This window comes from Peromyscus californicus, unplaced genomic scaffold (genome assembly GCF_007827085.1).
Source record: "Peromyscus californicus insignis strain IS unplaced genomic scaffold, ASM782708v3 Scaffold_22__1_contigs__length_63687245, whole genome shotgun sequence".
In the NCBI taxonomy this organism is placed as follows: domain Eukaryota; kingdom Metazoa; phylum Chordata; class Mammalia; order Rodentia; family Cricetidae; genus Peromyscus; species Peromyscus californicus.
In genome coordinates this window covers 5,240,574-5,264,181 of record NW_026294525.1, presented here as the reverse complement: position 1 = coordinate 5,264,181, position 23,608 = coordinate 5,240,574, and the positions used below count along the sequence as shown (strand labels likewise).

Below are 23,608 nucleotides of genomic sequence, written 5' to 3'. Positions count from 1 at the left end.
TTAATTGTAATTGCTAACTTCTTTTGAGTACATTTAACCAGCTACCAGAAGCACACTGCTTCTCCTGTGAGTTCTGGTGCCTGCAAGCACACACTGTTACAATACTCCTGGGTGGGATGAACTCGTGAGAGTTGCAAGAACAGCTCATGGAGAAAAAATTACCATTTTATATTTATTACTTTGGCTAGCTGAAGTGCCATAGGAATTGACTCTCTAATGCATTGAAGAGCAATTCCCTAACAATTCGATTCTGTTGCTCGGTAAACTATTTTTAGGGACCATCTCAGTGGGCTTTTAAAGGCACATGCCATTCCAATTTCAAAGATTATTTTAGTGCTTTGTCAAAATGATATGAATAACTGACATTCTCTCTTCAGATTAGAGAATTATAGGACATTCTGTAATGAAATTTGTATCCCTGGAAAACAGAAAAGGCAGGTTTTCCTGCTTGGTATTTTTCACTACTAAGCAATCCTGCAATTTCCCATCTTTGATATGATGCTAATCTCGGGGTTTAGCTTTGCTTAGTTGCATAATCAGATAATGGGATTTTCTTCAAGCCACAATTTGGAAGACAGCCTGCTCTTATCTTTGGCGGGGTTCTGGGTACCAGGCAAATTTGGTTCTGTGGATGCACTGCCAGGTTGGATGCCTGCAGAAGGGCAGAGTTGTATTAAATATGAAACTCAGTGAGTGCTTTCTTCTTGACCTTCCTCAGGCTGACGGAGTGTGAAACGGCTCCATTTGTGCACTCCATTGCACAGGAGTATGCAGAAATTTCATTTGTTTAACTAGCCAAAGAAGCAACACACAACCATTGCAGGATGCTTTACCCAACACACATTCCTAAAAGGAAGAGCTACGGTTTCAGACTATTTTGCATACTGAACCCACGGAGGAGGCTTCAGGTGGTACAAGGCCCCTTCGACAGTTAACAGAGCATGTCACCCTCAAGAAAACCCGACGCTGCCTTTGTCATTTGTATCTCTTGATGTCCTTGTCTCTGGTGAGCTAATTATGTGAAGTTCACCATAATGTGAAATCAACTAAGGCAGGAAGTTTCCTTCAATTTTTCTTATGCTTGCAAGATGTATGGCCTTTTAAAAATGTATTCAAATAAATATATTCACTCGAGCACAGAATTAATGTGGTTCTGGAGGGCTGCCTTGGTGATTAATTCTTCTCTCTTTCTCAGAATAAATGGCCTGGATATTTAATGTTGTTCATTAATCTATAACTATTACATAACATTGCCATGATGTTTACTATGGTCTTTGCATTACTGTGTCTTGAATGATAACTTTTCACAAACGTGTTTGATTGAGAAGTCAGCTATAAATTCAAGTAACAGGCAAGTTAGACTTGGCTGTGGGACTGCCTAGAGTGTGGACCATCCCTGGAAAATGTACAGAGAGTACAGTTCTTCTTGCCAACTAAGAAATAAGGGATTGAAGAGATGAGAGGTTAAGAAGAGCTCTCACTGCTCTAGCAAAGGACCACCTTGGTACGCAGCAGCATTTACATGGAGGTTCAAAACTACCTATAACTAAAGCTGCAAGGGATCCCACGCCCTCTTCTGACCGCCTCAGGCACTGCATGCTGGTATCAGACAAGGCCAGTCTGCTCAGGTGTCCAGGTATCTGGGCATCCTGCTGCTTCTCCATTGTCTAGAGTGACAGTGACGGAGTCAGGGAAAACAATGGAAAGATACAACCACGTGGAATGAAGCCAGAACACATGGGATCCAGTTTGGATATTTCCTTCTGAAATACATGAGCACAGATGTGTCTCTAGAGACAGAGAACAAAGCTAGGTTCACCTGTAAAATCGGTTCAGTCATGACGTCTAACCAAAAGTTTCTTATAAGCCTTAAGATAAATAATCTTTGAAGACCAACACATGTCACACAGACAGTGAACTGAGCTGAGCGCCACGTCAATTTTCAGGTTGCTTGCCTCTTATTATCTTGTCACAGAAATTAGAAAAGTGATAGCTAACTTGCTTTCCTGTGGACGATTTATTAAAAACCCAGGATGAACATCCTCTGTCATTGCTCCTTGTCTCATGGTAAATAAAGGCAGAGCCCCAATAGTCTCCCCAAGAGCTTTGCACACCAACATGTTAATAAATCAATCACCCCAGGCCTCCTTTGGAGCAGAGTCCTGTCACTTCACCATCACGGAAGACATGTTGAAGTTCTGGCCAAGCTGACATTATATCTGACAAAGTCTGATGCTGTTTTAATATTCTATGTCCATAAACATAACACCACAAATGGCTGGTGATTGTTCATTTCCAATGCACCTAGTGGATTTTTAAACTCAAGTGACATTTTAATAAGAAAGATTTCATCTGAATTAACTTGATATTCAATTGAAATCCACAAATGCCCTTGCTCTCAAACTGTATAGCTTGCTTCTCGAGGCAACTTTGGTAATCCTGTCTTCAAGTTGTAAAAGCTCTTTAGTCCACTAGTCAGTTCTTTGCTCAGCTCCTGCCCGTTTGATCTGCTCACTGTGCGGTATCAAGGCCTCCTTCTCTAGACCAGTGAGTCTTACTCTCCCACTCTCCCACTTTGCATGTGAGGTTCCCAAAGGTGTGAGAATGAGTGACAGAAATACAAATGAGACGGAGACATGGTTTCTGCGGCCACACCAGACCTCCACAGCTTGGGTCACAGAAAACAATGTCCTTCCACAATTCTGCAGCTGGAGATCCAAAAGCAAGTGGCAGCCATTTGGTGAGGACCCTCCTCACTGCTCCACCACACAGTGTAGGACACCAGACAGTTGGGGACAGCAAAGGTGCCAGGTCAGATGCCTGGTCCTCACCTTGGAAGGCCACAGATGCCATCATGGTGGCCTCCATGTGAAGACCTCACCGAACTTTAACATCTCCCACCACCTGATCTCTACTGCTTTCAATATCTGATGCTGAGGAGAGCAGCTCATTTTTAAGAGGCATATTGTAACCATGGCAACCATGGCAGATGGAAAGCTGTGTCCTGCTGCACTGCTCATGGACTGGTGACCCAGAGAAGGAGTGTTAAGGATTGTGTGAGAGAAAGCAGTCATTTCTCTCCCTTCTGTCTCTCGTCTCTCCTCTCCCTCTCCTCTCTCCTCCATCTCCATGTCCAGTTCAGTTCACATTTTAATCCATGTCTTTATGCTGTTTTAATCTCCCCTTGCTTGTGTGTTTTAAGTCAACTGCTTTATGTATATTTTTGTACTTGCCTTTCTAAGTCATTATAATAAAAGCCACCTCATGGGCACAGAGAGTGATTCATGACTGACTCTGTAAAATGACTTTCCTGAAACTTGCTTTTGAGACTAAAGTTTCGATACACTATTTGCATTGTGGTCATGGTCATGGTATCACCCAGTAAACCAAAGCAGTGAGAAATAAAGAGAAGCATCTTGTTTCAATCCGGTCTGCTCAGCACTTCAGATCAAGTGCCTCTTTAGTCTCATGAAGCTGTCCGTCAAGGATCTCACCATCATTCAACCGTTGAACAGAAACGTGTTGTGTGGGATGGGTCCATTTTTAGATTTCTTTAAAGCTGTGATGTATGTTCCGCTAAGAAAAGGTACATTCCTCTCTGTGCTATCAGGCCACCTTTTGACTCTACCAGGATGGCTGAGAATTCCCCGTAACTAGCTAAACTTCCAACAAGTGCCTTTCAGACCATAGGCTCCTGGCTTCCCTTTTAAAATAGTATTTATTTTAGAAAACTTAACACTGTCCACTCCTGTCTCTTTGCCTTGTTAATATTTCTGCTTCTCCCCCTGACAAATTGAGGAGGAACCTGGAGAAGCGGAGGGGGCACTGTAATCAGGATATATTATATGAGAAAACAAATCTATTTCTAATAAAAGGAAAAAATAAACATTAAAGAAGATGAAAACTGCCAGGCGGTGGTGGCGCACGCCTTTAGTCCCAGCACTTGGGAGGCAGAGCCAGGTGAATGTCTGTGAGTTCAAGACCAGCCTGGTCTACAGACTGAAATCCAGGACAGGCACCAAAGCTACACAGAGAAACCCTGTCTCGAAAAACAAACAAGCAAGCAAACAAACAAACAAAAAAGTTGAAAACTATCAAATACTTAGAACTTAAATACATGTTTTGTTTAGGCAGGAGGAAAAATAAAAAGAAAGCGGTTATTGAGAAAAACACTATCACCAACTTCCAGTCTCTGTGGGGGGATGGGCTCTAGCTTTGATAAGCAAACATAGCAAACACAGATGATCTCAGCACATTGGTCCATCTCCCACTCCATTCCCCAGCACTCCCCTCTGCCTTCAACTGCAGTAGACTTGAAGGTATTATTCCCCTTTATAGTTAAGCTCTCCGTGTAGTTTTTGGTACAATCTTGGTGTTAAAAGTTGTTATTACCTATGAGTCTATATGATCCTGGCCATGGGGAGATGGGAGGTCTGGAAATATGGGGTGTGTGTGTGTGTGTGTGTGTGTGTGTGTGTGTGTGTGTCTGTGTTAATTCTCAAGAGAGGCTATATAGCTGGTGCTCAATAGAAAGCTCTTATGAAAGTTAAAAACAGAGAAAAAGCCCCAAATATCTCTGATGCTATCAAACCAGATACAAATGTCCAGACTCTTCCATGTTCTTCTGAAGTGATAAGCTCAGAGCAAGATAGGGGACGGAATCTGGACCTAGCATCAGAAATGATAAATGGCAACACTTTTAAATGCTCTTAGAGGGCTAGTGTGCAGGAGGCTTGCGCTCAACCTGCTGAATGCCCAGTGGCTCACAGAGGCAGCTGCTAAATGCTGCTGCAGCCTTTACCTCTAGACAGTGAGGGGTCTCCCTTAGCTCCTTCTTTATGTCCTCTGAGGTTTTGGAATATTGTTTCTGGTGGTAAAGCCTTGAGGTCTCAAAGAGAGAGACCAGACTGTGATTTTTACCCACCAGGTCCAGGTTCTTTTTTCCATAAAGGAGAGAAACTGGAGTGGAGACAGAGCATGGAAGTGTGAGAAGCTTTATTAGAGCCAAAGTGACAATGGGCTCCTAGGGAGAGAACTACATGGCCAGGCCTGGGGTCCCCAAGTAAGCCAGAGAATTCCAAGAATGGTTGGGGGGGGGGGGGTCCTCTGGACAAGGATAATTTGATTTTTATTGTGTCTTTCTGTGGGGCTTTAGATAAAGACAGGAGACAAAGCTGAGCTCTGAGGTCCTCACTGAAGGCCAGGAATGCTGGAAGAGAGTTCAGGCCCTTGGTCTCTTGTGATGTCTGACCCTGCTGTAAGTTGGGACATGACTGGAAGTGTGAAGAGGCACCTGGATACCTCAGCTCAGCCCCCATACTTCACCCGAGTTCCTACCAAGGTGCTTTAAAAGGCTGCCGGCCTCACACCTCAATGGTAGCCCATCCTGCAGACTTACCCTGCTCTACAGGACTCTGCTTTCTCTCTCTCAGAAGCTCCTACCTGTGATTCCAGAATAAATCTCTCTCTAAAATACATCCTCTGTGTTCCGTGAATTTCACTTTGGGTTCCTGGATAGTGAGTTTGAAAAGTAAAATTCACAGACCACCTTTCCAGGCAGGTGGTGGCTCTTTAAAAGCCATCCTTACGCCAGGCGGTGGTGGCGCACGCCTTTAATCCCAGCACTCGGGAGGCAGAGCCAGGTGGATCTCTCTGAGTTCGAGGCCAGCCTGGGCTACCAAGTGAGTTCCAGGAAAGGCGCAAAGCTACACAGAGAAACCCTGTCTCGAAAAACCAAAAAAAAAAAAATAAAAAATAAAAAATAAAAATAAAAAAATAAAAGCCATCCTTATTCCCAATAAAGTCTGCTAAAATTATCTGCCTTAGAAGCAAGATTAGTAGAGGGGTTAATGGTGTCCTGCACACCTTCCTGGGGAAAGGGAGTTTCAGGAGCCAGCTGGAACCAGCTCACACTGGTCTTGTCTTCCCAGAGCCCTTTCTTTTTCTTATTTGGTCACCTTGGTCATCTCAGACCCACCTCATCTTTACCTGCCCCAGTTTTCCTGACCTCATCATTTTAACCACAATGCTCCTGTCAATCCTAACTCTGTCCTCAGGATCTCACTGCTTACAGGTTGTGCGGTGCCCTCGGGACCACAGATCTGCGGCTGTGTCATCTCTAGCCAAGCATAGTCTAGCACTTGTCCTCGTATATGTATCTACCACACTCAGTAGGGGTCTGGGTCAGAGTTTTCTGGAATATGTAGATCCCAAACCCTGTTCCCCACAGCAGAACCTTGTGCCTGGTGGATAGTGTTCTAGCTGGGGTCACACTGTATCTTCTGCAGTTTGTTACAGACAGCATGGGGAAGGCACCAGGGGCCAGGTCTGGAACACTGTTAGTCCTGTTTGTGTTTGTAGGCATTGGCATAGTTACTTGATGTAATCAGGCCTGAGTCCGGAGGGATGGCCCAGTGGTTAGCAGCACTCGCTGCTTTTGCAGGGTACCTGGCTTCAGTCCTCAGCACCCACATGGTGGCTCACAACCTGTAACTCTAGTTCCAGTTGATGTAACTCTGTCTTCTGCCTTCAATGGGGACTTCATGCATGTAGAGCATATACATACATATAGGCGAAACACTCATACACACAAAGTATCTAAAAATAAAAAAGTGAAATTCTTAGAGCATTGAATTCTCCTTTGCTTATTTGATTTCTTGACAATTTTATAAAATACAATTTGTGTGTGTGTGTGTGTGTGTGTGTGTGTGTGTGTGTGTGTGTGTGTGTGTGGTGTGTCTTTTTGACATAGAGTTTCTCTGTATATCCCTGGCTGTCCTAGAACTTACTTTGTAGACCACTTTGTGGCCTCGAACTCACAGACCTGCCTCTGCCTCCCAAAGGCTGGGATTAAATGTGTATGCCTCCACCCCTGGCTAAATTATATTTTAATGTCTACAAAATTCTAGGAAACATTCATATATATATGTATATATGTGTGTGTATATATATATATATATATATATATATATATATATATATATATGTACATATTCTACCTCTAATTTTCTGTGATTTCATAATGTTTTAAGGATCAGGATCAGAACAAGAAACAGTGACATATGAGAAGAAGATACCATCACAGTTGATCCAGTCTCCTCAGGGAGGAAGCTGGCAATATGGAGCTTGTGAGTCTCAGTAGCTTTCTGTTTTAAGTATGCTGTCGATGTCCCACAGCCTACCCAGCAATCATCCCCAGTGTGTGGGCCCTTTTGAAAATGCAATCATGACGGAAGCCAGCGACACCATAGAATAAAGACAGGGCCACAGCATCTAATTAGCTCCCAGGAATTTTCCTTCAGAAAGGGCATTGTTTTAGGAGTAGCAATTACACGCTGTTACTGCCTCCTCATTTACTCCGCTGTTTCTGACTGTCTCCTTGGGGTTTAAGAGGGGGACAATTAGGCTTAGAAAAGGGCAACACTACGGTCCCTGTATGCCATGGCTAAGCCACACCTCCAAGTCTGAGTCAAGGTGGTCCTGGAAACAGGAAAGAGGACTGGGATGGAGATTTCATTGTGTTCTTTCTGCTGCAACTAGAGAGGATTTACCTTTGACCCATGTCTGCCCAATTTTAACACAAAATATCATCTCAGAAGCACATCTACAGGAAGTTTCTCCATGTCCCTGAAGGTCATGACAAAAATAACTCTGGTAGGTCCTCAAAGGAGGTGACGGCACCATGGCCCTGGCTCTTGAACTCTGAGAGAAAAACCCTGCAAGGGTCCAGGCAGGTGCTTCTGGTGTTCCCATCTGCCCACCACGCTGCCCTTTCCTCGCCTAATGTCTGCCTCCTGCAGCTGCCGCCCTCCTGCCTAAGCTACTCCAGGTCCCCACTTGTGTATGATGTCATCATACCACTTCCAACTGGCTTAGCTCAGACCTGAAGATGCAACAGTTTTAGTCTATTTGTCATTGGTTGGGTTTTGCGAAATCAATTCTCCTTCCGATTTCTGTGGCACTGTAGAAATATTCTGGATCATTATTCAGGCCTCCATCAAACAGCTCTTTAAGAGCTGGCATATTTGATTCCAATCCAAATCTTCATACTAAGTAACTAAAAGGCTCAGAATTGTTTACTGATAAAAAAAAATGTAGACATAAATATTAATCTCCCAAAGTTGATTGGGGTTGAGGATGGCTTTTCTTTAAAAATATATTGTCAAAACTCTCAGTAGTTTCTGCCTCTGAGCAGGTCGGCAAGGATAACGATCACTCCTGCTTCACCAGCCCTCGGTAAGCACAGGCTTTGGATGTTTTATATTAGTCAAATAAAAATGAAAGAATCTGTAGGTCCAATAGTTCTGATTTCTCAAATGGTCACCCTAAATAAGCGAGATGAAGGTCTTAGCTACCAGCAAGCATTATCTACTGCCTTTTCCTTGCACAAGGAAACTCCATTTAAACACAATATCTGTACTATGCAGCTCTAAGGACCCACAGGCTGCCTAGGATGACTCATGCAGCTCCCGAGGGATGGAGATAAGATTAGGAACAATCAGCTGTAATCTACTGCAATAGCCAGGACAAAAGGGGAATGGATCAGTCGGACAAGTCACAGCAGCAGAATTATAGAATACAGCCAAATGCCAAAATACCAGAGAGCTTGCTCAAATTAACTGTTTTTCCTTGTGTTTGTGATGTTTCAGATTTGGTAGCTATTTTAATAGACTTTTTATGTGTTAAATGGTTTCTTTTTTCTGCTTTAGTTTTTTTTTCTTTTTGAGTTCATAAACTAAAGTGGGTGTCTATCAATAGGAGAAAAGGGTGAGGAAACTGTCCAGGGCTGAGGCTTAGAGGACATGATAAAGATTGATGAAATAAGGAACAGGTTGACACAGGCAGTACACACTATGACCTCAGACCATCTTAAACCATGGTTTTCTTTCTTTCTTTTTCATCTCTTTTCTCTCTCTCTTTTCTTCCTTCCTTCCTTTCTTTTTTGAGAGAGTGAGTATATGTGGTGTGTGTCCTGTTATATAGCCCAGGACGTCCTAGAACTTGGTGTGTAGTTTAAATTGGCTTTGAACTTGTGCTGCTCAGCCTCCCACAAAGTGCTAGAACGAGTTCACAATATCTGAACTTTATTTCTCATAGTCTTCTCTCAAAGAAGAAAACAAAAGCTATTTAGAGCAAAATTTGGGCTGTGTGATAGATAAACATACCATCTTTGCTTTGGTCCTCCATTGTGAAGTGGTGTCAAACTAAAGACATTCAGCTTCAGTTTTTGTGGGTATAAGCAGCAGTCCAGAGGAGTAAAGGACAGTACAAGGGTCCTTTACAAGGCAGCCTCCTGACCTCCTACATGTGTCTTTCCTGCTCTGTCTTTGCCTCCAGTGAGGGGACAGAGAGAAGCAGACTCCAATGTGGCCACCAGACACCAGGGTGACCTAATGGAAGGCTCAGTAGCACATGCCAGATTTACACGCAAAGAACAGATCTCCTCCTGGCATTCAGACGGCACTGACTACACTGTACCCCATAGCTAAGAGGAGCTTTACTATTTCCCTTTAAGGGATGAAATAGTGTCTTTTGGTGTTGAGTTTTCAAATATCAAAGAAGAAAGTGACTGCAAATATCAGATGTGTATGTACACTGCACTTGACCATGTCCACTCAATAAAGCAAACAGAGTGAACAGCATTGGCTATTGAAAAAGAGAGAGGAAAGCCTCAGAGTATGGACTGAGTAACACAAGGGCAGGTCAGCAACAAAGAGTAAAATCCAGGTGCGGCTCTCTGGTGGTGATACAGAGAGCAGACGCCTTATCCAAATTTAATCCAGGTCATTCTGGTAAAGGAGGCAGGCAGTCCCACCCACAGGGTGAACCCAGCACTCCCACAAGATAGCCTAAGATCTCCTTTTAGGACATCCTCCAGTCTTTGCAGGCTCTGGTCAGTGCCACCTTCCAAGGGGAACTATTGTTTAAGACTAAGCCATGGTAATCTGAGGACAGACAATCCCAAATCAGGGAATCTAGGTTCAACTCTCATGGCCAGCATTGGGGAGAGGAAATAGCTAAGAGATGCAGGCACAGGGAAGCAGAGGATAGGGCACTATGTGCTAAAGATTTCCAAAGCTCTGGGATCATCATGGAAGAGGGACTGAAAGAATTTAAGAGGCAGAGGCAGCAGATAACAGCAAAGTAGCGTTTTACAAACACAACAGTTGCGCATGTGAACTCTACAGCATACATGTGACATAACATACGTAAGATCAAGTCAGATAAAAATCCAAGCACGGAAGGGGAAGGTAGCCACAGAGTCAACGAACTATTGGCAATTGATAGCTGATATGAGAGGAAGAATGATTTTTCTTTAAGAGTATAGCCTCCATAGGTTGACCGTACCCCAGTGGACCACTCCCATACCTGGGAGCATATGGACAGCACAAATTAGACTCCACGGGTTTAGTGAAAACAGGGCATGATGTTGAGGGATTGAGTTGTTGTTACACGGAGAAGTTGGGGGTGAATATAACCAAAATATATCACAGGAACTTCTCAAATTGTTAGACTTTTTAAAGTTCAGTTAACAAAAGGCTCAGCTGAGGCAGAGAAGATTTCATGAATGATATCCTTGCCCTCTATGTCTCATAGTTGACCTCATCACCTGAGCGTAATTGCAGAGTCTGATCACCCACAGACTGAGGTGGCCCCATCTCTGGAATCAAGTATCTAGCAAGAGGTTTGCTGCCCACAGGACTGAGAGCTCTGAACCTCTGGATTCTTGACTTCTGCAGCTCCATCCTATGAACATGGTGTCCACAGCTGGATGGGCTGTGCCAGCGTGCGTCCCGGTGTTCCTGCACAGTGACCACTCTGTGTTTGTTTCTGCCACTTCTCAGAGCTTCAGGACACACCCATCGGAGAGTAAGAGGGGCACAGGCAGATGGGGAGGGCAAGAGTGGACTCCTTTGTGTGGCTACCTCTTGTTCCCAGAAGACACGGTGAGGAGACATGGCGGGAAGGCACAGGTGGGCTATCTAATAGATCCAATAGGGGAAATGGAGGACCTAGAGACCCTACAAAATAGCCAACCCAGGGCTTGGTTGGCAAACTGTCAGCTTTGGGAACTCCCCTATCTTGGAGGAAGCTGTTCTCTCACTTCATTAAACTGTTATTTTTGCCTCCTCCTTATCTCAGTCTTCTGTTTATCCTGGACATTCAGTTCTTTGTCCTTTATGACCACCAGCTCCCCCATTATAGAGGAACAAAACTATAGACATGAGATAAACATATAAAGATTGGACAATACACTCATTAATCATCACTGGAGAAACCAAGAAAGAAACTGAAAATTTATTATTAAAAATTTATAACATTGAGAGCTTACATTAAATATCATGATGATTTCAAATAAACAACTTAATGGTGCACCTTAGCATCTTAGAAAAAAACAAGAACAAAAACAAGCCCCAAATCATTAAACAGAAACAAATAATAAGGCTCAGAGCCGGCAGTAAGTAAATGTAGATTAAAATTAACAATGCAAAGAAGTAACAAACAAAAAGCTGATTGTAACAAGAAAGATGAACCCTTAGCTAACTACTCAAAAGAGAAAGATGGATGAACCCTTAGCAAACTACCCAAAAGAAAAGGGGAGCCGGGCGGTGGTGGCGCACGCCTTTAATCCCAGCACTCGGGAGGCAGAGCCAGGCGGATCTCTGTGAGTTCGAGGCCAGCCTGGGCTACCAAGTGAGTTCCAGGAGAGGCGCAAAGCTACACAGAGAAACCCTGTCTCGAAAAACCAAAAAAAAAAAAAAAAAAAAAAGAAAAGGGGAAAGACAAATTAATAAAATTAGAGATTTTCAAGGGTACATTAAAACAAAGGAATTTAGAGAAATGTTAGGCAATATTTGAAAACCAATATTCCAAAACATGGGAAAATTTGATAGCTTTCTATGCACATATGACCTACTAAATTAAGTCAACAGACTGTAACTAATTCAAAACAGATCTATGATGAGGAGTACGATTGAAGCTATAATAAAAAGCCCCAGAGAAGTAAAAGCCCCAAACTGGAACGACTTTTGCTCAAGCCCACCAAAACTTTAAAGAACATCACAAATGTTCCGCCAATCAGACGAAAAGCAGACAGGGAAGGAACATTACCAGCGTCATTCTGTAAACCCAGCATCACTAATACTAATACCAGACAAGAACTGCCTAAGAAAAAGAAAGCTAAATCCATTTCCCTGAAGAAATCACATACAAGCTTTCTCAATAAATGCATGTAAATGGAATTCAACAACACAAAATGAATCAAACATCAAGATTGAGTTGATTTCCATCCAGGAATAAAAGAATTCTTCAACATACTCAAATCAGTAAATGCCGTACAGTGTATAAATAAACTCCCTGATAGAAATCTTAGGTTCATCTCATTAGAAAGCCTTTGACAAAGTCCAATATCCCTTCATGATAAAAGCTTTGAAGAATTCAGTAATAGAAAGATTATATCTTGATATAATAAAGGCTACACATTACAAACCTATTGACCACATATACTACACAGGGACTATCTGAAACAATTTCTCCTGAATCAAGAATGAGGCACAAATCTCCATCCTCTCCATCCTATTCAGGACAGCACTTAGCATCTTAGAGACATACAGCAACAACAGTGATGAAAACAGAGGAGGAGGAAGTCAAAGTATCCCAGTTTGCAAGGGACACAACCATATATTCGAGAGACTCAGAAAATTCTACTGTAAGACTCTTGAATCTGGTAAACACTTCCAGCACATCAGGATACAAATCCAATACACAATATCAGTAGGCTTTCTAGACACCAATAATGAACTTTCTGAAAAAGCAATAAGGAAAGAAACTCTACTCACAATCCCTTTAAAAACTAGAATACTGGGCTGCTGAAACGACTCTGCAGTGAGGACACTCTGCTGAGGCTGACTGCCTGAGTTCAATTTCCAGAACCCACATGGTGGGAGAGAGCTGATACAACAAGTTGTCCTCTGAGGTCCACATTCTCCTAAGGAGGAAGCCGAAAGAGTTCTGAAGGTGAAACTTTGAAACAGCTAAAGAAAGTGAATATCAACAATTGATGGAAATACCATTCACACTCATGGATTGGAAGACTTAATATAGTGCAAATTGCTATTTACAGTTTCAATAAAACATCCATATAGTTCCAATGATGTGCCACACAAAACCAGAAAGCGTAGTACTAAAATCCATATTAAAGCACAAAAGGCTTCCCCAATAACCAAAGGAATCCTGAGAAGAAGGAACAATTCTGAAGGAGATATCACAATACAGGATTGGAAAATGCACTGCAGAGCCAGAGTAATAAAAACAGCATTGTTCTGTGATTTAAAAAGTAGTCCATAGACCAAAGAAATAGAAGATCTTGAAATAAATCCACACAGCTACAGACACCTGATAGTCAACAAAAGTGCCCAGAATGTACATTAGGGAAAAGACTGACTGTTCAACGAACAGTGATAAAATGGCCCGAATACCCGTAGATGACTGGAACTAGATCCCAATATGTTATCTCGTATAATAATCAATTTGAACTGGATCTAAGTCCTTAATGTGTTGGGGATGCTAGCTCACACCTTAATTCCAGTACTCAAAAGGCTGAGATAAGAGGGTTGATGTGAGTTCGAGGCCAGCCTCGACAATAGTCTAAAGACCTTTTGTCAAAAAACCAAGAAAGCAAAAGACTTCAAAATCTGAAACTCTGAAATTGATCTCTCCAAGGAAAAGATAAGGATGCACTTGGGAATATCAGCAAAGAGTGGGCAGAGACCAGCAGCTCAGGAAGTGACAGTGACCAGTGACAACTAAAATGACATGAAATTAAAAACCTCGCACCAACACAGGGGAAAAATTAGTAGAGAGACGGTGACAGTGGAAAAAAAATCCTTGCCATTTATGTTTCTAACAGGAAGGTTAATAGCTGGGAAATACAGATACCTCAAAAACTTAAACGCAAATAGTTTCCCAAATTAGCAAATTAATTGAACAGATATTTCTTGAAAGAAGAAATACAAATTTATCAACAAATATATGAAAAAAGTTGTCCCAGATCCTTAGCCAGCGGGCAAAAAAAAATGCAAATAAAACTCCATGGAGATTCTCTCTCATCCTACTCTGAATAATTGTCATCAAGAAATAAATATCAATAAATGCTGGTAAGGATGCGGTCTGGAAGGACCTGGTATACAGAACTGGTGTGGGCACTAAGAAAATCAGTATGGAGGTTCCCCAAACCTAAAAATAGAATTCCTCTATGGTCCAGTTATGCATGTCTGGGCACTGGCCCAAAGAGAAATAAGTCCTCACAACACAGAGCTACATGGACATCCATATTCACTGTAGTGTTATTTACAGTTCTCATGCCATGGAACCAGTGCAGACATCATCAACAGACAGATGGATAAAGGCAGTGTCTTGAGCACACTCAGCAGAGTTCAGCCAGCTTTGAAGAACTTTGGCATCAGGCAAATGGCAGAAAGAAAATGGATGGAGCTGGAGGTCATTATATTAAATGAAACAAGCCAGACTCACATAGACCCATATCATGTGCTTTTCTCTTATGCAGAATCTACTTTAAAATGTGTGTTCACATGTATGAATATGTCATGAAAGCTTAAGGAGAGCTGTGTAGGGAAAGAAGGGATGAAAAAAGGAGTGTAGCACAAATCTTAAAAGGTCTTATTAATAAAAACAAACCCAGAGTCAGGTATTGGGGTGAACACTGGAAGATCAGAGAAACAGAGCAAGCCACAGCCAACCTCACCTCGCCAATTCCTCAGCTGATCTTGTTTCCTCAAACTGGAAGCCTCTGTGTCTTCATCTGAATGGATCTCAGCTGAACTGCTGCTAAAAGCCTAAACGCTTAAAAAAAAGACTCTAGTCCTCATGCCTTATATACCTTTCTGCTTCCTGCCATCACTTCCTGGGATTAAAGGCATGTGTCACCATGCCTGACTGTTTCCAGTGTGGCTTTGAACTTACAGAGATCCAGATGGATCTCTGCCTAAACCTATGTTTAATCTAGTGGCTGTTCTATTCTCTGACCCCCAGTTAAGTTTCTTGGGGTGCACAATATATCAACCACGAAGGAGGAAGACAGAAGTGATGCGAAAATCAAGTGATTATCAGCTTTTCTCTCCTAAGCTGAATCCAGATTTAAAACCTACTAGTCATCTATCAATCAACTGATCTATGTCAATTTCCGCTTGAACGCGGAAACTGATTTTTGTGGGTATCCACATGTGCAGCTACAGCGTGTGGGCAGAAGGGAAGAAATGAGAGTAAATAACAGCAAAGTGATGCACACATGGACATGGGATGAGGAAACCCATTACTTTAAACATCTAATGTCATTTAGGAGCTATAAAAATAAAAGGTAAAGATAGGCTGCAGAGACCCTGGCACAGGCCGGTGGATATTTTTACTAGCCATCTCAGAGGCTCTGCCTTGTTGGCACATGACCTCCCCGTGACCCTCCAGCCAGTGACCACTTGCTCTGGTCTCATTTTCTTGCAAAAGAAACTGCTAGGGACAATGTATGGACCTGGATTCAGAAAGCTTTATTAATTCAAGCCCCTGAGGACTGTTGTCCCAGCGGCCACTGTAAAGACTTTGGTTTCTACCATAGTACTTAAATGACTCCATCTACGTTAAGCAAATATGAGCCAATGTCAGTATGGTTTTTTTTCTAAAATCTTCCCTTTTTTTTCCTCCAAAACACAAAAATAGAAAACAGAGGAACTTTTAAGCTGTCCTATAAAGATGTTGTAGACAATGCAGCCTCCTCCCCAAGCCCCAGGCAGTGGTGAACATTTACTCTGTTCCCTCCAAGACATACTTAAATCTCCCTATGGTGCAATGATTTAGATGATCAGCACTGTGCCCTGAACTAGATCGGAAGTTCCCTTGCTAGTGAGACTCCAGTCACCCCTGTGTTCTTAGACATTTTTTGAGTGTGTATTTATATGTTTTGTTTGTAGGTTGTGCCTTTAGTCAATACCAAAAGGAAAGCAATGGGGCAGAAGTGTTAGAGTCATTTTCTCCCAAAACACTGCTTCTTGGATGCACCGCCACCTCTGTGAATGCCACAGTCATTTTAAAACTAGAATCAAATTGAAACAAAACTTAATTTCAATATTCCTCATTAAATGACCCCAAACTCTCTGTAGGGTACAGAGAAACTATGAATGACTGACCTTGACCATGTCAATCAGAGAGATCCGACAATAGACACTTTTCATTGTCTAGTGTGATGGTGACTTATTAATACTGAAGAAACACAACAGAGTGCAAGGGTCATGGAGACATTCCTGGTCTTACCAGATTATTCCTGAGCAATTTTCTATGCCTAAGTGCTGAGGGATGTCTTTCTAAACGCTGTGAATATATGTTGTTCCCATTGGTTAATAAATAAGCTGCCTTGGCCTATGGCAAGGCAGTTTAGAGGCAGGCAGGAAATCCAAGAGAGAGAGACAGGAAGAAGAAAGGCAGACACAGGAGAGACACCAGCCCACCACCAAAGTAGCAACATGCCAACAGACTAGTAATGCCACAGCCATGTGGCAAAACATAGATTAATAAAAATGTGTCAATTTAAGATGATAGAGCTAGCTAGCAAGAAACATAAGCCATTGGCCATACAGTTTGTACTTAATATAAGCCTCTGTATGTTTACTTGGGACCAAGCAGCTGTGGGACATGGGTGGGAGAGATTTGTCTGGACCTCAGGACTAGGCGGGACAGAGGAGAAACTTCCCACTACATCTAAATTCATCTAACCTTTTGTCATGCAGATAAACTGATCAAAAAACAGTCTTTGGACTAGAGGAGTACAGTATGCTTCTCTATACAGGAAGGGTGAATGCTGTGGGATGTTCTGTATGGCAAATGTGTTGCTAATTAGTCAATAAATAAAACACTGATTGGCCATTGGCCAGGCAGGAAGTGTAGGCGGGACAAGGAGGAGAATAAAGCTGGGAAGTGGAAGGCTGAGTCAGAGAGACACTGCCAGCCACCACGATGAAAAACAGTATGTGAAGATGCCGGTAAGCCACGAGCCATGTGGCAAGGTATAGATTAATGGAAATGGATTAATTTAAGCTGTAAGAACAGTTAGCAAGAAGCCTGCCACGGCCATACAGTTTGTAACCAGTATAAGTCTCTGTGTTTACTTGGTCGGGTCTGAGCGGCTGTGGGACTGGCAGGTGAGAGAGATTTATCCTGACTGTGGGCCAGGCAGGAAAACTTTAGCTACAGGTGAAAGGAAGAAAAGAGAGAGAAAAAACAGAAAAAGAGAGAAAGAAAAGAAAGAAGGGACATGAATTTCACTAGAGTGTTTTAAAAATTATACACATTATATATTATATATGAATATTAAATATTAAGACACTATATCACATAATATACATAATTTGTGCACATGCACAGGCACAGAGCCCTGCTCTGTCATTCTTCATTTTATTCCCTTTATACAATCTGTCTTACTGAACCAAGAAAGACTGAGAGCCAGCAAGCCCAAGGATCCTCTCGTCTGTGCCCCCAGCAACCCTAGGGTTACAGGCATGGATGTGGCTACACCTGGTTTTTATGTGGGTGCAGGTATCCAAACTTTACCCACTGAGACATCTCTCTAGACCTCTTGCTGGAAAGGGACAGGGGTTCTATGGAATACAGAGAAACAGTTGCCTTGTAGAGAGGAAATCCAGAATCTACCATTATGTCAGTCAAGATTAATCATTCACACCAAAACCCTGCAACATTTGCTGTTGGAGATTCCTGATGGTCTCTAAACTCATTTCAAGTGCTTGTTAAGTTGATACTCGGTAGCACTGCCACAGGGAAAGAGCTCAACCCATATTGTACCCTCTCCAACTCAGGTTCCTGCTGAGAAGAGCCACCTTGAAGCAGATATAGTACATCCAGCTGTCCTGGAAACATGAACTATCTGGTCCTTTAAACCAGAGAAGGCATTTCCTTCTCCCCGTGTCTGAGAGGCATCCAGGCAGCCAACCATGCACAGCTCTTCTGCAGAGGATAACGGAGAACATGAATGCTACATCCACCCTCCTGTGGCCACAAGATCAGCTACGTGCCAGCTGTGGAAGGCTGGGCCCCAGGAGACCACACGGAGTTAGGCACACTCTCTTCCAGTTCCATGAAACAGACTGGACAGTCTATGCTCAGGGGTTAAGCCTTCTGAGGCCCAGAAGAGTAACTGTGTAGTCTTGTTTGTCTATCCTGGAAGTGGTTGAAAAGCTCATCATCAGCTAGAGCCCACTGACACAGCACTTAGACACTGACTGACATCCCACTGGTCTCATTGATTGAGCCTTCACTTCTGACAGACAGGTACTATGGCCTGATTCCAATCACCCTGCTTCACACCCACCTGAACCCACTACAATGGTTCAAAATTTGCAAAGTTCCCAGAAATGGAAAGATGCTGTATCTCTGCTGTCCTGATACTGCATCTCATCCATGTGAACCCACCAGGGAAACTTGCCTCCAATGAGTTATGGAAGACGGTAGGTACTCCACATGCAAGTACCATACCATGTCTAGTCCCACAGAAATTCCTCTCTCTTATCACAAACCCTAGAACTCAGGCTATAGACATCTGCAGACACAGGCAATGTTGGGGGGTAGAATATATGTTGACAATACACTAAAGTAATACACATACATCATTTTTTAAATTTAAATACAAATATTTTAAATAAGTAAGCAAACTGCCTGAGGAAAACTCAAAATGATGATTACATCAAAACTCAATGCAATACAAGAAAGTCTAAGCAACTTAAGATCAGCAGTACAAATGAAATTCACAGGAGATCATAAAAATATTGGAGATCAGAGAGCTACAGAATACTACACAGGACTTTAAGAATGCAGTTGAGAAACTGAATAAAAAGGAGAGAGGCAAGTGGATACCAGCATTCACTATTCTCTGTGTCCTGACTAAGGATATGATGTGACCAGCTGCCTCCCTGAGGCTGCCATGATGTCCATGATAGACTGAATCCCCTGAACTATAAGCAAAGGTAAACCTCCCCCTTTAAGATCCTCTCATCAGGTAATTTACCTCAGCAACAAAACAAATAACTAATGTAGACAGGGAAGAACCAACAGATTCAAACCCTTGGAGAAATATATACATTTCCAGATATATAAAACAAAACAAACGGAACCACAGGAGATAGAAAACCTGAACTGACCCATAAAAATAATGAAAACAGTGATAAAAGTCCCTTCACAGCAACAGCCAAAGCCCAGGGCCTCACAGTAATAGTGATGTTTGTCGTCAAATTAAAGATTTAACATCATTCTTTGCAAAGAGTTTCAAATAATTGCAGAGAACCAAAGTCATTTTCAAATGTCAGCATTGTTTTGATCTCTGAACTAGACAGAAATATAACAAGGAGCACCAAAGAGTCCACACAGCATGTGTGATGACTCACAAAACCTGAAACCTTGGAGTTCTCTGCAGGCAGCTTGACAGTCACGCCCTCCTCCTCCTCCTCCTCCTCCTCCTCCTCCTCCTCCTCCTCCTCCTCCTCCTCCTTTCTCCTCAACAACCCTTCCAGCTTGCCTTACTTAGGGTTTTTATTGCTGTGAAGAGACACAATGACTATGGCAACTCTTATAAACAAAAACATTTAATTGAGGTGGCAGCTTACAGTTCAGAGGTTCAGTCCATAATTATCATGGTAAGAAGCATGGCAGTGTGCAGACTGACATGGTGCTGGAGCAGTAGCTCAGAGTCCTAGCTCTTGCAGGCAACAGGAAGTTGACTGAGACACTGGGTGGTATCCTGAGCATAGGAAACCTTAAAGCCTGCCCCCGCAGTGACACACTTCCTCCAACAAGACCATACCCAATCCAACAAATCCTAATAGTGCTACTCCCTATGAGATAATGGGGGCCACTACATTCAAACTATCACATTCCACTCCCCGGCCCCCATAAGATTATAACAATATCATAATGCAAAATGCATTTAGTCTAACTTCAAAAGTCCCCATAGTCTATCACAGTCTCAACAATGTTTCAAGTAAAAAGTCAAAGTCTCTTCTGAGATTCATGCAATCTCTTAACTGTAATTCCCTATAAAATCAAAATTTTTAAAAAAAGCAGATCACATACTTCCAACATATAATGGCACAGAATATACATGACCATTCCAAAACATAGGGAAGGGAGCATAGTGAAGAAATACTGTACCAAAGCAAGACTGAAAACCAAAAGCTCCAAACTCTGCATCCTCATGTCTAATGTCAAAATGGTTTTCAGATCTCCAACTCCATTCAGCTCTGTTGACTGCAACATACTTCTTTTTCTTGGGTTGGTTCCACTCCCTGTTAGCAGTTCTTCTCAGTAGGTATACCATGACTCTGGCATCTCTAACCATCTTGGGGTATCTAAGGCAATCCAGGCTTCAACTTCACAGCTTATGCAATGGCCTCTGTACTAGACCTCCATTCAGGGGCACCTCTGACACATGCCTGGCCTCAGTGGCTTTCTTTGGTCATGGAGGCAAATTTCATAACCCATTTCTTCTATCCCTAACTCTAAAGCCAGAACCATGTGAACAAAGCTGCCAAGTTCTGCTGCTTGCTGAGGCTGGAACATGGCCCCTTATTAAACTGCATCTTCATCAGCTTTCTGTCCTTCACTGCCAAAGCTTGGCTGTCCTGCAACTGGATATCTATACCAGGCTGGCTTCAAATTCAGAGATCTACCTGCCTCTGTCTCTGGAGTGCTGGAATTAAAGGTATGCCCCACAACACCTGGCTCTACATTTTTCTTTAATTCCTTTTCACAAGTTGGAAACAGCTGGGTGGGATCTTGCCCTGAGGTCACTACTCCCTTTATTCCATTTCTTAATCTGTTTATTTCCTTGAACACAGGGTTTAGTTCCATTCCAGTTCCTGGTGTTCCTTTTCTCCTCAAAATTTACATTCTGTGATTTACCCTGCTAAACTTGCTCCTTTTCATTATAAATCTTCATTAGAGTTACCACTAATAACCACATAACAGAGTCTATACTTGGCTGTTGTGAGATTTCTTTTGCCAATGGAATTAATCCACAGCTCTTCACTTTAGCCTCAGTCAGACTCTTTAGAAAAGAGTAAAAAGCAGCCACTTCCTTCACCAAAATATCACAAGAACAATCTCTAGGCCACATACTACAATTCTTCTCCTCTGAAACCTCTTGATCCCCACAGTTCATCAAACCATATTCAGCACCACTGTCTTCCATGCTCCCTCTAGGATGGCCCATTAAAATGTGCTTAAAGCATTCCACTGCTTTCCTAACCCAAAGTACCGAAGTCCAGATTCCTCTAAACAAAAACATGGTTAGGCCTATCACAACAATACCCCAGTCTCTGGTATCAGCTTCTGTCTTAGTTAAGGTTTTTACTTCTATGAAGAGACACCATAACTGCGGCAACTCTTACAAAGGAAAACATTTAATTGAGGTGGCTTACTATTTCAGAGGTTCAGTCTGTTATCATCATGGCAGGAAGCATGGTGTCATGCAGGCAGACATGGTGCTGAAGAAGTAGCTGAGTGTCCTACCTCTTTTGGGCAATAGGAAATTGACTGAGCCAGTAGGTGGTATCCTGAGCATAGGAAACCTCAAAGTCTGTCCCCACAGTGGCACACTTCCTCCAACAAGGCCATACTTTAATTCAACAAAGCCACACTTCCTAATAGTGCCACTTCCTATGAGATAATGGGGGCCAATTACATTCAAACTACCACACAGCTTATACAAATTCAAGGAGAGAGGGATCTTGTGAATCTTCTCAATTTCAGAAACTTTCTGAGACTTGTGAGTTGTTTATTTCCTAAGTTTCCATTTGTAGCCCTAGGGCGGACATGTTTTGAATTAGAAAATATTACTAAACAATTCTGGAAATTCATTTTTTTAAATTCCAACCCTTATCCTACCCTTTACAATAATACACAGCATCAAATCCACCTCCTTGGCTGGCATACAACAAAAGCCTTGCATGAGTTTCCCACTTTATTTGATTATTATCAAGCTATAAAATACTCAACACTTACTTTTTTTTAATACATCACCATTTAGTGTCTATCCTTTCTACTCTACTAAAATCACTTTTATTCTATTCATAAGCATTCTGGTAATTAATTAGTAATTGGTGTTTTTTTCATCCTGTACCTTTAGTTTATAGCATTTGAAATTAGCTTCCACTTATGTTTTTTAAATGAAATGCCTCTCCTCTCAGTGTGCATTAACAGTCAGATCTCTGACATAACTTTTTCATGCTCCAATTCTACATTAACTGTTTTCAATTCTCTGCTCTGTTGTTTCAGTGGGTGTGGCGTGTATTAATAAGTAAAAGTGTCTGATGTGTGGGGATTAAAACGTCTGCTTGTTGGACAGACCTCCTTCCAGTACAGAACCTGAAACCTTCAGGAATTTACTCAAGTGTTCTGGGCAGATGCTATGCATCAGCCTTTGCATCAGGAGACAGTCAGTCAAGACAACAAGCACAGTGGGGACTCTTGACAGAAGGACATGTCAGCAGAATCACCTGAAGAAAGCATTTGTGGCAGAGGGGGAAGTGGTAGCATTTACTATTAATCCTAAAACCATTGATATAGTGAGTGGAAGAGTCTCCTCTCTGGGGCTGGAGACAGAGAAAACAAAAGAATAAACAAGTCAGTATAGTAAGTTCAGGTAGTGAAAAGAGGCTAAGAAATCTGAAGCATGACAGTGTGATAAAGATAGCAAGTGTGTCTATGGGAATGCCTTAACTAAAGCCATCCATCACCAAGCCTAGAGATCACACGGGGTCAGAACAATAAAAGAATGGATTAGAGAGGATAGAAATGCTTCATAAGGAGGAGGAGGAGACTCAAAGAAGAGGAACAGTCCTGCTAAAGCCTTGACATGTGAATGTGCTAGCAAAGAAGTTACTGGACATGCGTATGGTGGGCGGGGACAAGGACAAGCCATGGGAGGAACTGGGGTTGTGTTTTACGTGCTACTAGAACAGTTGCAGATTTTTCATTGGGGATTGATATTTGAGAATATTACTCTCCATCCTGCATGGAAAAGCAATTCCATGGTGGTTTGCACTAGTAGATGGAGATGGTATTTGACTCTAGAAGCATCCACAAAGAGCTGATGACACTTGACTGACTTATGAGTGGGACTCCTGAGTTTTGGACCTTAACAGTTACGTATGTTGTCAGTGACATTATGCGGTGAAGATTCTGTAATGGGAGCGTGATGTAGAGGACAGTGCAATGGAGGGTCTGATCGTGGACACGTTTGTTTGCTTGAATGTATCTTAGGCTATCACAGACAGCCACAGAGGTTGAGTTTGGGCTATGGTAGTGACTGAGTCGGAAATGTAGACCTGACAGTCACCAGGCAGTGAACTGTTACACAGAATGGATTTAAGAACAGAGACTAAGTCACTGAGAGTCCGGGTAGAAAAAAGAAAAACCGTGCCTGGAATGCAAGGAGTCATGTGAGTGAAATATTCAAAAACAGAAAGAGTCACTGAGCAGTGTCACAGAAGTCACTGCCGGATGGGGAAGGATGCAGGCTGGTGGTGTCCTTGACACC

The 23,608-nt window shown here is 42.4% G+C and overlaps 1 long non-coding RNA gene across 4 annotated transcripts in view; it reads left to right on the top strand.

The window, feature by feature from the left end:
• The window catches only part of LOC128118287 (uncharacterized), a 450,954-nt gene that overhangs the window by 336,849 nt on the left and 90,497 nt on the right, over positions 1-23,608 (top strand). Inside the window, exon 5 of one of the 4 annotated variants that reach the window (XR_008221112.1) lies at positions 719-3,275. The exons of the other annotated variants lie outside the window; for them this stretch is intronic. This is a non-coding gene — a long non-coding RNA (uncharacterized LOC128118287). Of the gene's footprint in view, positions 1-718; positions 3,276-23,608 lie in introns of those variants that run through there. 4 annotated transcript variants of the gene reach the window in all.